Source organism: Oncorhynchus gorbuscha, linkage group LG11 (assembly GCF_021184085.1).
Source record: "Oncorhynchus gorbuscha isolate QuinsamMale2020 ecotype Even-year linkage group LG11, OgorEven_v1.0, whole genome shotgun sequence".
NCBI classification, from domain to species: Eukaryota; Metazoa; Chordata; class Actinopteri; order Salmoniformes; family Salmonidae; genus Oncorhynchus; species Oncorhynchus gorbuscha.
The window spans coordinates 20,669,103-20,683,926 of NC_060183.1; the positions used below are offsets into that span (position 1 = coordinate 20,669,103).

Below are 14,824 nucleotides of genomic sequence, written 5' to 3' on the forward strand. Positions count from 1 at the left end.
TTGACTGATTGAGGAGAAGAAACTTTAATGTCCATGGGCGTGGTGTTGCGTTTGGCCAGAGCATAGAGTTTGGATAGCCAGGCAACATTTAAATGGACATTACTATATGACAGCACTAAGAAAACAGACACATTTATTATAATAGAATATTAAGTAACGTTGTACCAAGCTATTGACATTACACAGGAATTTCCCAAACGAGACTAAATGATATGGCTGTGCGTAACTGTCATGTGTTCCATGATATTTCCCAGGCCCATATTGTTGGTATGCCCTATGACTGTCAGAAATCAATATTCATGGAGCTATAGGCCTAGAATTATCCGTTTCATTCTGCGGTATCATAGCAAATGTGATGTGTAGTTTGTACTGTAACCCTTAGAAGTTGGCAGTTAGCCAAAGTATTTGCTGCAACTGTGCTACAAACATACCTGCACCAGATTTGAACAATATGACACTTACTTGCTAAAATAATATTTGAACCTCCTATACACAAAGCCACACAACCTGCACAATAATAGACAAATGCGTGCGTGTGTGTGTGTGTGTGTGTGTGTGTGTGTGTGTGTGTGTGTGTGTGTGTGTGTGTGTGTGTGTGTGTGTGTGTGTGTGTGTGTGTGTGTGTGTGTGTGTAGTATCATAAATTAATAAATACAAGTTAGGCCCCTCAGTTGATTATGTGAACACATTGCACACGGACTATCTGCATCGACAACTACATCAGACAATAAATTAAATAAACACTACAACAACAGTACAACAGTAATTGCGGCGAATTATATTTTAGCACGCACACTGTAGGAGGCCAAGGTGAAGCTATACTGTAGCCTACATAACGCTGCTGATCTGTCAAACCATGCAGCTACTGGGGCTAGCTTGGACAGAAAAATACGCACAAATGCGACATGCAAGGGGGGTAGAACACGTTTGAAAGTAAATATGTGCCAATGAGACTCACCGTCAGGTTCTTCTACTGTTTTGGACGGGAATACGGTTGTTTTGAGAATGAAACGAGGATGAAAAAGTCAAAGCCTCTCCGTATAAAGCGCAAGTGGAGTGGTAGGGTATGCAACTGCACAGTACCGGGCTTTTCTATTTTAAAAAATTCCTCTGCAAAGCGCCGCTTGCCGTCAAAACGTCTCGTGCGGTTCCTAATTTGCACTTAAACAAAGTCACAAGGTGCTCGTTATTTGGGATTTCCCATGAGGTATGTGTAAAAAGGTGCTCCAGTAACGTTTCGGTAGGCTGCCACGACAGGGAAATGGAATCAAGAGATATACTATTGCTCCTCCCTCCGCATATGTACAGTATGGGGCGCACACTGCTCTGGGCCAATGCAATGCTCTGGGCCCGCATAAAACAATTTAATAAAACTAGCTATCTACCGCTCTCTACAGGACTACCACTCTCTACAGGACTAACACTGTAAAGTACAAACACATCTACCTCTGATTCTAAAAACGTCTTTAAAAGTAGCAATATTCGCTTTGAATGTGAGACCATAAGAATGAATGTAGCCTAGTGTGGAGATGTTGAGCATCCCCTGGCATTCACACTGATACAAGTCTGGCGTGGTGCGTTATTCTCGTCCTCATATAGGCTAGGTTCACCGAGGACGCGGTCCAGCTCCTCCCTTCACAAAGACGAATGAAAGACCTCAAGTACCTGACTTGCCTTACCCGATGGGAGATGAGGTTAGGTGAGGACCATGAGCTTTTCTCAATAAGACAAAACCATTTTCAATCAAACTATTAAATACCCTAAAATAAATTACACCTATGAGATGAAAACATGAGACTATTAATCAAATATAACAATTCTTATCACATGCCATGCTTATTGTCTGCTTATAATGATACACCTTGAAGGTATTCCATAGTCTACAGCAGTTTTGTATGGACCCAGAAAACCTACACACCTGACTGACAATAATTTGGACCGAACGCTGAGGGAGGACTTGGAGACAGGGCTCAACACTTGGGCAATGTTAAATACTCTACAGATAGCAGATGGGAAATTGTTATTAATAATGTGAGAAAGCCTGTCTGCAAAGCAGAAGTTTGGGTCGTATCCAAGAGCAATATGGGAGTGGATTGCATTTTCTGTCATATTGTATCAGTAGGAAGAGCTCCACATGTTACTGCCTAGAGACAACAAACTGGCTAGCTTATATAAGGATTTGATTTAATAACTTCCAAAATATGTATTTTACCATGACCCCAATGATGATGATTCCAAAACTGTCCATTGCTTTATATTAAGGTGACGTGCTAAAACATGACGACTTTTGCTTCCATTCGGCCTAAATAATCCCCCTCTTTTTCCCATTAAACAGAGCACTAAGATTTATATCATGACTGACAGATATTTCCATCAATAGCATATGGATCCTTTCCTAGGTGGTAAGAGCTCATATATAAGAATTATGCTATTTCTGCTGTTAGAGAGAACTCACACATTAAATGGCACAGGGTTTGAGAAATCATGAGGCATGATGATATATGCTTCCAAGGCATCAACGATGATTCAGAAAAATTCCGTCTATTTCACCCATTTCCATCTCATCTAAGAGCTGCATGGACATGGCTGAGCAGAATGTATGCTTACTTGCTCGGTTCAGTCAAACATCAGTCACATCGTCTAATCTTCCAGACAAATATTTTTAGAGAAAAGCACACTATCAGGTGTATTAGGATATGTTTTCAGAACATTTAATGCTAGCACTTGTGACATGTACATTGGATGGAATCAACTGTCGATTGAAATCACCCGTGTGAGGGAATAAAGATGGATCCTTCGTTGCGAAACCCTTGTCAACATGGTGTGTGACTGACTGATGTACAGCAGATGGGATCTGGGAGGTTTGATATGGGGAGTTGCTGTCTTTGATGGCAGCACCCTACACATTTCCCTTTGATCACACTGAGCAACAGTGTTTTCCCCCGGAACAAAGCAGCTAGTCCATCATAGGCTCATCCGACAGTCTGATCGAATTTATGTGTGTGTGTGCGTTGTGTGTAGGGGATTGAAGGGGCAGAGTGGAGGACTAGAGTGCCGAAAGGGCAATGGTAATTATTTTAGCTTCCATCGTGTGTTCAAATGACATGTAAACAAAGCAGTCAGTCCAATCACTGACTAGAGCACCCAACTGTTTTTCAATCCCTCTTGATATTCAATTGGAGATCTTTTCAGTCTGAGTGATTTATATTTTGACACCAGCCACTGCGCAATGTCATCCATAACCTTTATGTGTTACTATATTAAGGATGTCCGTAGCTTATGCCTGCCCATAACATAATCCTACTGCCACCAATGGGCACTCTGTTCACAACGCCATACACGTGGTCTGCGGTTGTGAGGCCGGTTGGACGTATTGTCAAATTCTCTAAAACATAGTTGGAGGTGGCTTATGGTCAAGAGATTAACATTCAATTTTCTTGAAACAGCTGTGTGCAAAGTTTTCATCAAGGCAAAGGGTGGCTACTTTGAAGAATCTCAAATATAAAATATGTTACACTTTTTTAGTTACTAGATGATTCAATATGTGTTATTTCATCGTTTGGATGTCTTCACTATTATTCTACAGTGTAGAAAATAGTAAACATTTTTTAAACCTGGAACGAGTAGGTGTGTCCAAACTTTTGACTGGTACCGTATATACAATTTTATAGACAGTATACTGTAAGTAGCCTGCGCCAGTCTTCGGAGGTGGAACCTCAACAAGCAATTCCGCTCTAGAACAGGAATTATATAGAAATAGGGGCGGGCATTGCCCTCAGGTGGGGTCCTTTTAATACTTTTTGGACTGAATTACAACAAAAAATGGACTCTGAATATATCATTGTGGAATGATACATGTTTGATGTGATCTGCAAAAGTGGGAATTACTATTATTTACCTTCATTTAACTAGGCAAGTAAGTTAAGAACAAATTATTATTTTCAATGACGGCCTAGGAACAGTTGGTTAACTGTCTGTTCAGGGGCAGAATGACAGATTTGTACCTTGTCAGGGATTTGAACTTGCAACCCTCCGGGGCCTTTGATGGCGAACGTTCTCCAGCCTTTAGCATTTTTAAACTAAAAGGCATTGCTTCCAATGTATCACACAGATTGCTGTGTGCAACAACAGTGGAACAGGAGGTTTGTTCCAGTTTGATCCCACAATCAGCTTTTTCATGTTGAAAGGCAGTATTGAACGAAACAATCAGCATTCCAATTTCACCTCTTCTTTGTCACAAAGAGGTTGACAGCTACTGGAGATGGTCTACGGTTGTCTACGTTTGGCTAACTGCCAGTAACTCTCAAAACATGGGGTTGATCATTCCACGCTCATCTGCAGAGAACTGATTTCCACGTTTGCACTACAAACAAGAAAATAAAGTGCCAAAGATATAGAAACATCACTAGAATACCAAATCTTGGCACCCAGAACCAATTTTAAATGTGCACGCTGACCAGCTACTCGATCTAACAGTAATAAGAGACTACTGGAATATTACCATTTGAAGCCATCCTCCCAAATCATCCAGGGATGATGGTTTAGGCGGGATACAGTAGGTCAAGACTATAATTGGATCATGTGAGACATGCAAAGAAAGGAATGCCCACTTCCCGCCATCAAACCACACGCTACACAAGCATTTCGCTACACCCGCGATAACATCTGCTAAATATGTGTATGTGTAACAGTATAATTTTAGTCCGTCCCCTCGCCCATACCCGGGCTCGAACCAGGGACCCTCTGCACACACCAACAACTGACACCCACGAAGCATCGTTACCCATAGCTCCATAAAAGCCACGGCCCTTGCAGAGCAAAGGGAACCAATACTTCAAGGTCTCAGAGCAAGTGATGTCACTGGTTGAAACGCTATTAGCGCGCACCATCGCTAACTAGCTAGCCATTTCACATCCGTTACATGTGCAACCAATAAAATGTGATTTGTGTTAACCGTGACAAGCGCTATGTAAATACTTGACCTTAATGACAAGTCTACAGCTTGTAAACTCTAATCCAATAAATGAATGGGATAGTAAAGCCCCTCTTAAAAGGAATCCAAAACACACACGTGCGCACGAACGTACAGTGCACACACTCACAGTCAGCTTTCAATTCCTATAATCCAATTACAAATGTGCACTTTTAGATTATTTTTAATTATGTCACACGCACACACGCGCGCACACACACACGCACGCGCGCACACACGCACACACACACACACACACACACACACACACACACACACACACACACACACACACACACACACACACACACACACACACACACACACACACACACACACACAAAGCCCCTTGACATAGATGCAGTGGGGGGAAAAAACATGTCTCAGTTCAAACCATTACCTTCCTTATCTGTTATTGTCCTATTGCTTTTAATTGTTACTTTACTGTCATTAAACAACACTCAATTTCAGGTTATGTGCACTGAACCTTGATCAGACGTCTTCAAGCGTATTTGCAGTGGTGTAAAGTAACTAAGTAAAAATACTTTGAAGTACCACTTACATTTTTTGGGGTATCTATACTTTACTATACTATTTGTATTTTTGGCAACCTCTACTTTTACTCTACTACAGTCCTAAAGAAAACAATGTGCTTTTTACTCGTCTCCATTTTCCCTGACATCCACAAGTACTTGTTACGTTTCTAATGCTTAGGCAGGACAGCAAAATGGTCAAATTCACACAGCATCCTACTGCCTCTGATCTGGTGGACTCACTTAACACAAATACTGCGTTTGTAAATGGTCCCTGAGTGTTGGAGTGTGCCCCTGGCTGTCCATTTTTTTTTAAACACAAGAAATTGTGCCATCTGTTTGGTTAATGTAAGGATTTTGATGTATAGCATTTACTTGAACTTTTAATCAAGTATGACAATTTAGTACTTTTTCACCCACTGTACTAAAGTACATTTAAAACCAGATACTTTTAGACTTTTAATCATGACTTAAGTTATTTTCTATTAAGGTACCTTTACTTTTACTCAAGTATGACAATTTGGTACTTTTTCCACCACTGGTTATTTTGTGGTGAACCATGTTAACCCCTCGGGTTCCTGTCATGTTGATTGTATCACGCAGAGCGCCAGTTCCTCGGATCACTGATAGGCCAGTCACTGGGAACATTTTTGCTTAATGGTCCACAATGATTTACATATGCCAATGGATGGAAAGAAAAAATGTATGCAGTCACTACTGTAAGTCGCTAGAATAAGAGCTTCTGCTAAATGACTAAAATGTCAACATAAAATGGATTTCAGGAATTTTGTGCCTCTCAGCCTTTACATACAGTACATCAGAGTTCTAAATCAACATCATTACATTAGATTGATTGTGCTAATTTACTTTTGTAAATATTCATGGGACTGCTCTCTTACCCAAGTGTAGGCAGGAGGAGGGAGGTTAGCCCACTATTTATGTTGATGCGTAATATGAGCCATTGTTATTCATCATTTAGAAAGGCTTTTTAGTAATTACAACTGCTTCCAGGTCAATGAGTGTTCTCCTCAGGTGAAAGCCAAAGGGTTAATTAGGCTACGATTCTCACTGAGGATTCACCCTTTCTCAATAATAGACAGAAAGAATTTGGCCTCAATCAATCAATCAATCAATCAATCAATCCACACTCACTTTAATTCAGAACCTCAATCAACATAACTCATGCATAGGTTGGAGAATGGTTCACTCAGATTTAGTTCAATTCCCTGAAATGAATGAGCTGATCTTGCAGGGGATGCTTAGCAAAGAGGATGTTGTTCGTTGTCCAGTAACTCCGAATTCGTAACACTTAAACATATACCTGTCTTTGCAGTGATCTGTGAAATATAGAAATATAAATGTATAGAAATTTAACTGTATATTTACCAAGAAATATACTGTATATCATACATATGGTGCCCTGCCAAATGTGTCTCAAATTTCCACATCTTTCCTTTATCTTCTTTCTGTGAACGTGTAGATTTTGGGGGGAGATTGGGATTGTATGGTTTAAGAGAGGTCCTGCAGTGGCCAGTGTTTGTGACATTTTCTTTGGGAAACCCTATTGAGGAAGTGAAAATTGCAACAAATTGAGTGAAGAAAGGCCCAGGGCAGCTACAGCAACATACTGTGCCTTCAGAATGTGTTCACACCCCTTAACTTTTTCCACATTTTGTTGTGTTATTTAAAATTTAAATGAATTTAAAATGGATTAATTTGAGATTTGTGTCACTGGCAATGATGTCAAAGTGGAATTATGTTTTTAGAATGAATTACAAATTAATACAAAATGAAAAGCTGGAAAGTCTTGAGTCCAGAAGTATTCAAGCCCTTTGTTATGACAAGCCTAAATAAGTTCAGGAGTAAACATGGTCTTAACAAGTCACATAATAAGTTGCATGGACTCACTGTGTGCAATAATAGTGTTTAATATGATTTTTTAATGTACCCCACACATACAACTATCTGTAAGGTCCCTCAGTCGAACAGTGAATTTCAATCCCAGATTGAACCACTTCACAAAGACAGGCACCTATTGGTAGATGGGTAAAAAAAAAAACACAAAAAAACAGACATTGAATATACCTTTGAGCATGGGCTTTTCACAGTCCCCAGGTCCAGAACCAATTCAAGGAAATGTATAGTATTATACAAAGCCATGAGTGCATAGAACTCCCTTCCACCTTAGTGAACAGCAAACCTGGTTTAAAAAAACAAATAAAGCAACACTTCACGGCACAACGCCTCTCGCCCATGTGACCTAATTGTTGTGTATATGAACTGACAGGTAAACTATTTTTACCAAAAGTATGTGGACACCTGCTCATCGAACATCTCATTCCAAAATCATGGACATTAATATGGAGTGGTTTCTCTCTTTGCTGCTATAACAGCCTCCACTCTTCTGGGAAGGTTTTCCACTAGATGTTGGAACATTGCTCGGGGACCTGATTCCATTCAGCCACAAGAGCATTAGTGAGGTCGGGCACTGATGTTGGGCGATTAGGCCGGGCTCGCAGTCGGCATTCCAATTCATCCCAAAGGTGTTTGATGGGGTTGAGGTCAGGGCTCTGTGCAGTACGGTCAAGTTCTTCTACACCGATCTCGACAAACCATTTCTGCATGGACCTCGCTTTGTGCACGGGGGCATTGCCATGCTGAAACAGGAAAGTCCTTCTCCAAACTTTTGCCACAAAGTTGGAAGCACAGAATCGTCTAGAATGTCATTGTATGCTGTATCATTAAGATTTCCCTTCACTGAAACTAAAGGGCCTAGCCCGAACCATGAAAAACAACCCCAGACCATTATTCCTTATCGACCAAACTTTACAGTTAGTCCTATACATTCGGGCAGGTAGCGTTCTCCTGGCGTCCGCCAAACCCAGATTTGTCTGTCGGGGTGCCAGATGGTGAAGCATAATTCATCACTCCAGAGAAGGCGATTCCACTGCTCCAGAGTCCAATGGTGCCAGGCTTTACACCACTCCAGCCAACACTTGGCATTGTGCATGGTGATCTTAGGCTTGGGTGCTGCTGCTCGGGCATGGAAACCCATTTCATGAAGCTCCCGAAGAACAGTTCTTGTGCTGAAGTTGCTTCCAGAGGCCGTTTGGAACTCGGTAGTGAGTGTTGCAACCGAGGACAGGTGACGCGCTACGTGATTTAACCTAAAACACAAGGTCAAATATACTGTACACTGGAGTTGCTTACCAAGACAACATTGAATGTTCCTGAGTGACCTAGTTACAGTTTTGCTGTGCGTATGTGTGCGTGCGTGTGAGTGCGCATTTGTGGTTCAAACGAGGTTAGCTTATACGGCAACCAATTAGCCTTTACAATTTACTATTCTCCCTTTGTACACTCAGAGAGGAATGCTAACAAATGAGAGTTCATGTAGCAAATGCATATTAGGGGCTGATATTACAGAGGTTTGTCTGCTCTGCTCAGAATAATGGATTGGGTCGTCTACAGCTGTCCACTCCCTAAACGGCGCCAGCGCATAATCTGCCTCCTGATGTATTTCCCCCCTGATTTAAGCATGTTTTCCTCTGGGGCAACACAGACCCTCCAAATGAAACACTAATGTGATAATGATATACTGCAAAAGCAGCTGTAACACAGCGTAGGCAATAGTTTCACAAAATGAAAGACCCTTTCTATAAGATGCTGTTTTTAGTGTGTGGTTTAAGTGAGTGGTGACAAGCGAAGGCGGAGAGGGTGTGAAGTGTAAAGCAATATGTAGCCAAGATGTCTGTGGCCACGGAGAACCAGTGCAACAACAAAAACGGATCCAAGCTGTATCCGGAGAAATGATATTCCCCTATGGGTTTTCATTCTGTCACAGTATGAACACGAGGGGCTAATCCAATGTTAATTAAGAAGGCAGATGAACCCAAGTTGCTGCTAGTTGCTGCTAGTACACAGTATATTACATGTATATCACATGGAAGCCCCATTCATTGTCATGGCAACCGATAAACCTGTCATGACTAGGAAAATCTCCAACAGGTTAAACTGGGAATAGTCTCGTGATAAAACAATACCTGAAGGGTAATGTTGATGAGAGATTTCACACCAGATTATGATACATTTGTTCTAGTTGGTTCTTCAAATGAGGCATACAGATGTAGGATCTTAATTTGAGCCAGTTTGCTACAGCAGGAAAATAATCCTACAGTTTACAGTAATGTGAATTATTATATGGATTATAATTAATGGACATTTTTGTAGGGGCTGATACATTTTTCATAAGGGGAAATCATGTCTGAAATTTCTAAGTGGATCTTACAAACTTCAGAAGCCTTTTTAAACCTTAAATACACTATAATATTTGAATTTCCTACATTGCAGGAAAGTTCTGTAACAGAGAATTCCGATTAAGAGCCTACTGTACATATGTAAGAGTATGCTTAGGACTTAGGACAAGTATGCTTGTTAATGCCGATTTTGCAGTTTCGTAAGTAACTCATATGGCTGTTGTATATTGTTGGCTTATGGTCTTGTTATTGTTTTTGTTCACTTTCCTGCATTGCGTTTTTATTTTTTCATTTAAGCATCCATATCTGAAATGTGCTATATAAATCAAGTTTGATTGGATAATTAATCGCTTTTTTCATGCTTACACATGCATGTAGAACAAAAAAACCTGCGTGTTCGACAGTCATATTTAGCTGAGTCACTTACATACTGCTTACCAGGCCCAGCCGGTGTGTAGATGAAAAACACTCACTGAGGACTGAATTCTATGTACAACTCTATGGGGGCTGTATTCTAATTCGAATGGTTAAACAAACATGTGATGTGCCATGTTGAAGACACGAAATCAGCCTCCGCTTTCGAAGGAATATTTATGAGGCATTCTCAGTATTACCTTTGACTTGTATTACCCAGGTCGCCATGGGAACCTATGTTGCAACTAGAAACTAATGGGTACCTGGCTCTCGAAAGGAAGGAAATTGGTGAATGAAGGCAGGCATTATGGGTTAAGGCACTTACAGTGTAACTAATAACACATAGACATGTTGCTAGCTGTAATGGGCAAAGATTGATGTCCCCCCCCCCCCAAGCACTATTACATGGCTCTGCTAAACCCATTAACCCCATTACCGAAAAGTTTATTTCATACAGTCAGTCCCAAGCAAAATCATAAAATCTCCTGACTCTATGAGACAAGCAGATGTTTCGAGGAAGTCATTACTCTTCAGAAGAGGACACAATGGGAGATTCTCAATTGGTCAAAATGCCTGTCCTCTCTTATGCTCCTCCGTCCTCCTCTCCTCCGTGACCCAGAAACCATTAAGTGGTCGCCGTATGAAGGAGAGTGTCAATTTGTTAATAGGCGAATGGAGGAGTTTGCTCCAATCCTCGATTGCCTCATCCGGTCTATTCTACCGCAGAAGAGTTTTGAAGTCCACCCCACCCCTTTGAAACAGCTTGTTGAGAAAAGCATGCACACATTTATTCAAAACAACATGCTTCTAATTCTTTCATTTATACAATGAACAAGAAGATCCATTTGTTTTGATACACATACCCCCTCTGTTAACATAATTTGCCTGATGATGCGCTAGTGGAGAAGGAGAGTCTTATTTCAAACAAGCACATTTTGTTTCCGCATTTCATTTCCTTGCCACCTCTCTTCGATGAACTTTGACCTTTTTCAAAAGGTGGCAAGGAGAGGGCGGAGGAGAGGAGGCGAGGAATGGAGGAAATCTCAATGTAATTCTCCCAATGTCTTTAAATCCTAATCCTTAATGGCGGCCAAATGATCTCTCATGTCCTCCTGGTAATACGAGAATGGCTGTGCTCAACCCACTGTCTGGTTAATACTTGGTAAATCCCCCTAAATCCCCTTTCTCTCCGGCATAATCTGATGAGAGAATCTGTTCTCAACCCAGCGTCACATCTCTGGCATCTACCGCTGATGGAGTTCATGAGCTGGGCCCCTCTGAACTGGATCTCTGTGCGTGTGTGTGCGTGTGTGTGTGTGTGTGTGTGTGTGTGTGTGTGTGTGTGTGTGTGTGTGTGTGTGTGTGTGTGTGTGTGTGTGTGTGTGTGTGTGTGTGTGTGTGTGTGTGTGTGTGTGTGTGTGTGTGTGTGTGTGTGTGTGTGTGTGTGTGTGTGTGTGCGCGTGCGTGCGTGTAAAATACGTTAAAAAAGAAACGTCCTCTCACTGTCAATTGCGTTTACTTTCTGATAAAGGGACAATTCTTGTTTTTTCTGAGTTTATACAGGATACCTATGAGCTGAGCAGTAAGAGAAACTGGGCATCTACCACCCCACTATCAGTTAGGGGGGGTAATGTCCAACCTCCCCACACACACACACTCTTTTGATACGAAATCACCATCACCCACTAATTAATTAGTACTTTTGCAGATTAAAAGTGTTAGAGCTAGTAATGCAATATATATATTTTTTAATTAGCTGACATAGCCAACTAATACTGTATACAGTGGAAGTCGGAAGTTTACATACACCTTAGCCAAATACATTTAAACTCAGTTTTTCACAATTCCTGACATTTAATCCCAGCAAAAAATCCCTGTTTTAGGACAGTTAGGATCACCACTTTATTTTAAGAATCTGAAATGTCAGAATAATAGTAGAGAGAATGATTTATTTAAGCTTAAATGTATTTAATCACATCCCCAGTGAGTCAGCAGCTTACATACAATCAACTAGTATTTGGTAGCATTGCCGTTAGGGTGTTTAACTTAGGTCAAACGTTTCGGGTAGCCTTCCACAAGCTTCCCACAATAAGTTGGGTGAATTTTGGCCCATTCCTCCTGACAGAGCTGGTGTAACTAAGTCAGGTTTGTAGGCCTCCTTGCTCGCACACGTTTTACAGTTCTGTCCACAAATGTTCTATAGGATTGAGATCAGGTCTTTGTGATGTCCACTCCAATAACTTGACTTTGTTGTCCTTAAGCCATTTTGCCACAACTTTGGAAGTATGCTTGAGGTCATTGTCCATTTGGAAGACCCATTTGCGACCAAGCTTTAACTTCCTGACTGATGTCTTGAGATGTTGCTTCAATATATCTACATAATTTTCCTAACTCATGATGCCATCTATTTTGTGAAGTGCACTTTTCCCTCCTGCAGCAAAGCACCCCACAACATGATGCTGCCACCCCCGTGCTTCACAGTTGGGATGGTTTTCTTCGGCTTGCAAGCCTCCACCTTTTTCCTCCAAACATAACGATGGTCATTATGGCCAAACAGTTCTATTTTTGTTTCATCAGACCAGAGGACATTTCTCCTAAAAGTGAGATCTTTGTCCTCATGTTCAGTTGCAAACCATAGTCTGGCTTTTTATTGCGGTTTTGCAGCAGTGGCTTCTTCCTTGCTGAGCGGCCTTTCAGGTTATGTCGATATAAGACTCGTATTACTGTGAATATAGATACCTTTGTACCTGTTTCTTCCAGCATCTTCACAAGGTCCTTTGCTGTTGTTCTGGGATTGATTTGCACTTTTCACGCCAAAGTACGTTCATCTCTAGGGGACAGAACGCGTCTCCTTCCTGAGCGGTATGATGGCTGCGTGGTCCCATGGTATTTATACTTGCGTACTACTGTTTGTACAGATGAACGTGGTACCTTCAGGCGTTTGGAAATTGCTCCCAAGGATGAACCAGACTTGTGGACGTTTACAATTTTGTTTCAGTCTTGGCTGATTTCTTTTGATTTTCCCATGATGCCAAGCAAAGAGGCACTGAAATTAAAGGTAGGCCTTCAAATACATCCACCGGTGCACCTCCAATTGACTCAAATTATGTCAATTAGCCTATCAGAAGCTTCTAAAGCCAGGACATAATTTTCTGGAATTTTCCAAGATGTTTAAAGGCACAGTCAACTGAGTGTATGTAAACTTCTGACCCACTGGCATTGTGATACAGTGAATTATAAGTGAAATAATCTGTCTGTAAACAATTGTTGGAAAAATGACTTGTGTCATGCACAAAGTAGATGTCCTAGCCGACTTGCCAAAACTATAGTTTGTTATGAAATGTGTGGAGTGGTTGAAAAACAAGTTTTAATGAGTCCAACCTAAGGGTATGTAAATGTTTGACTTCAACTGTATATAGCACAACTTTGGATTTCACCCCCATCTCATTTTCAAATGGTTTAGACCGTTTGGAAGTTTTGCTTGGACCATGCATGGTCTAAGCTCCTGCATGGACCATGCAGTGCAGGTAGCAAAAACGATTGCTGTCCTCATTATAAAACTATTAACTAACTATGTCATCTCAGCAAAAAAAGAAACATCCTCTCACTGTCAACTGCTTTTATTTTCAGCAAACTTGTGTAAATATATGTATGAACATAACAAGATTCAACAACTGAGGCATAAACTGAAGCATAAACAGACATGTGACTAACATAAATTGAAACGTGTCCCTGAACAAAGGGGGGAGGGGGTCTAAATCCAAAGTAACAGTCAGTATGTGGTGTGCCCACCAGCTGCATTAAGTACTGCAGTGCATCTCCTCCTCATGGACTGCACCAGATTTTCCAGTTCTTGCTGTGAGATGTTACCCCACTCTTCCACCAAGGCACCTGCAAGTTCCTGGACATTTCTGGGGGGGAATGGCCCTAGCCCTCACCCTCCGATCCAACAGGTCCCAGACGTGCTCAATTGGATTGCGATCCGGGCTCTTCACTGGCCATGGCAGAACACTGACATTCCTGTCTTGCAGGAAATCACGGACAGAACGAGCAGTATGACTGGTGGCATTGTCATGCTAGAGGGTCATGTTAGGATGAGCCTGCAGGAAGGGTACCACATGAGGGAGGAGAATGTCTTCCCTGTAACGCACAGTGTTGAGATTGCCTGCAATGGCAACAAGCTCAATCCAATGATGCTGTTACACACCGCCCCAGATCATGATGGACCCTCCACCTCCAAATCCATCCCACTCCATAGTACAGGCCTTGGTGCAACGCTCATTCCTTCGACGATAAACACGAATCTGACCATCACCCCTGGTGAGACAAAACCGCTACTCGTCAGTGAAGAGCACTTTTTGCCAGTCCTGTCTGGTCCAGTGACGGTGGGTTTGTGCCCATAGATGACATTGTTGCCAGTGATGTCTGGTGAGGACCTGCCTTACAACAGGCATACAAGCCCTCAGTCCAGCCTCTCTCAGCCTATTGCGGACAGTCTGAGCACTGATAGAGGGATTGTGCGTTCCTGTTGTAACTTGGGCAGTTGTTGTTTCCATCTTGTACCTGTCCCGCAGGTGTGATGTTCGGATGTACCGATCCTGTGCAGGTGTTGTTACACGTGGTCGGCCACTGCGAGGATGATCAGCTGT

At 41.7% G+C, this 14,824-nt stretch overlaps 1 protein-coding gene across 2 annotated transcripts in view; it reads right to left on the bottom strand.

Annotated features, from left to right (window-relative positions):
- LOC124048246 (thyroid hormone receptor alpha-like) overlaps positions 1-1,331 on the bottom strand; it is a 155,585-nt gene extending 154,254 nt beyond the window's left edge. For both annotated transcript variants that reach the window (XM_046368844.1, XM_046368843.1), the window contains exon 1: positions 959-1,331. The gene's annotated coding sequence lies outside the window, so the exon portion shown is untranslated. The remainder of the gene's footprint in view (positions 1-958) is intronic.
- Between the last annotated feature and the right edge of the window lie 13,493 nt (positions 1,332-14,824).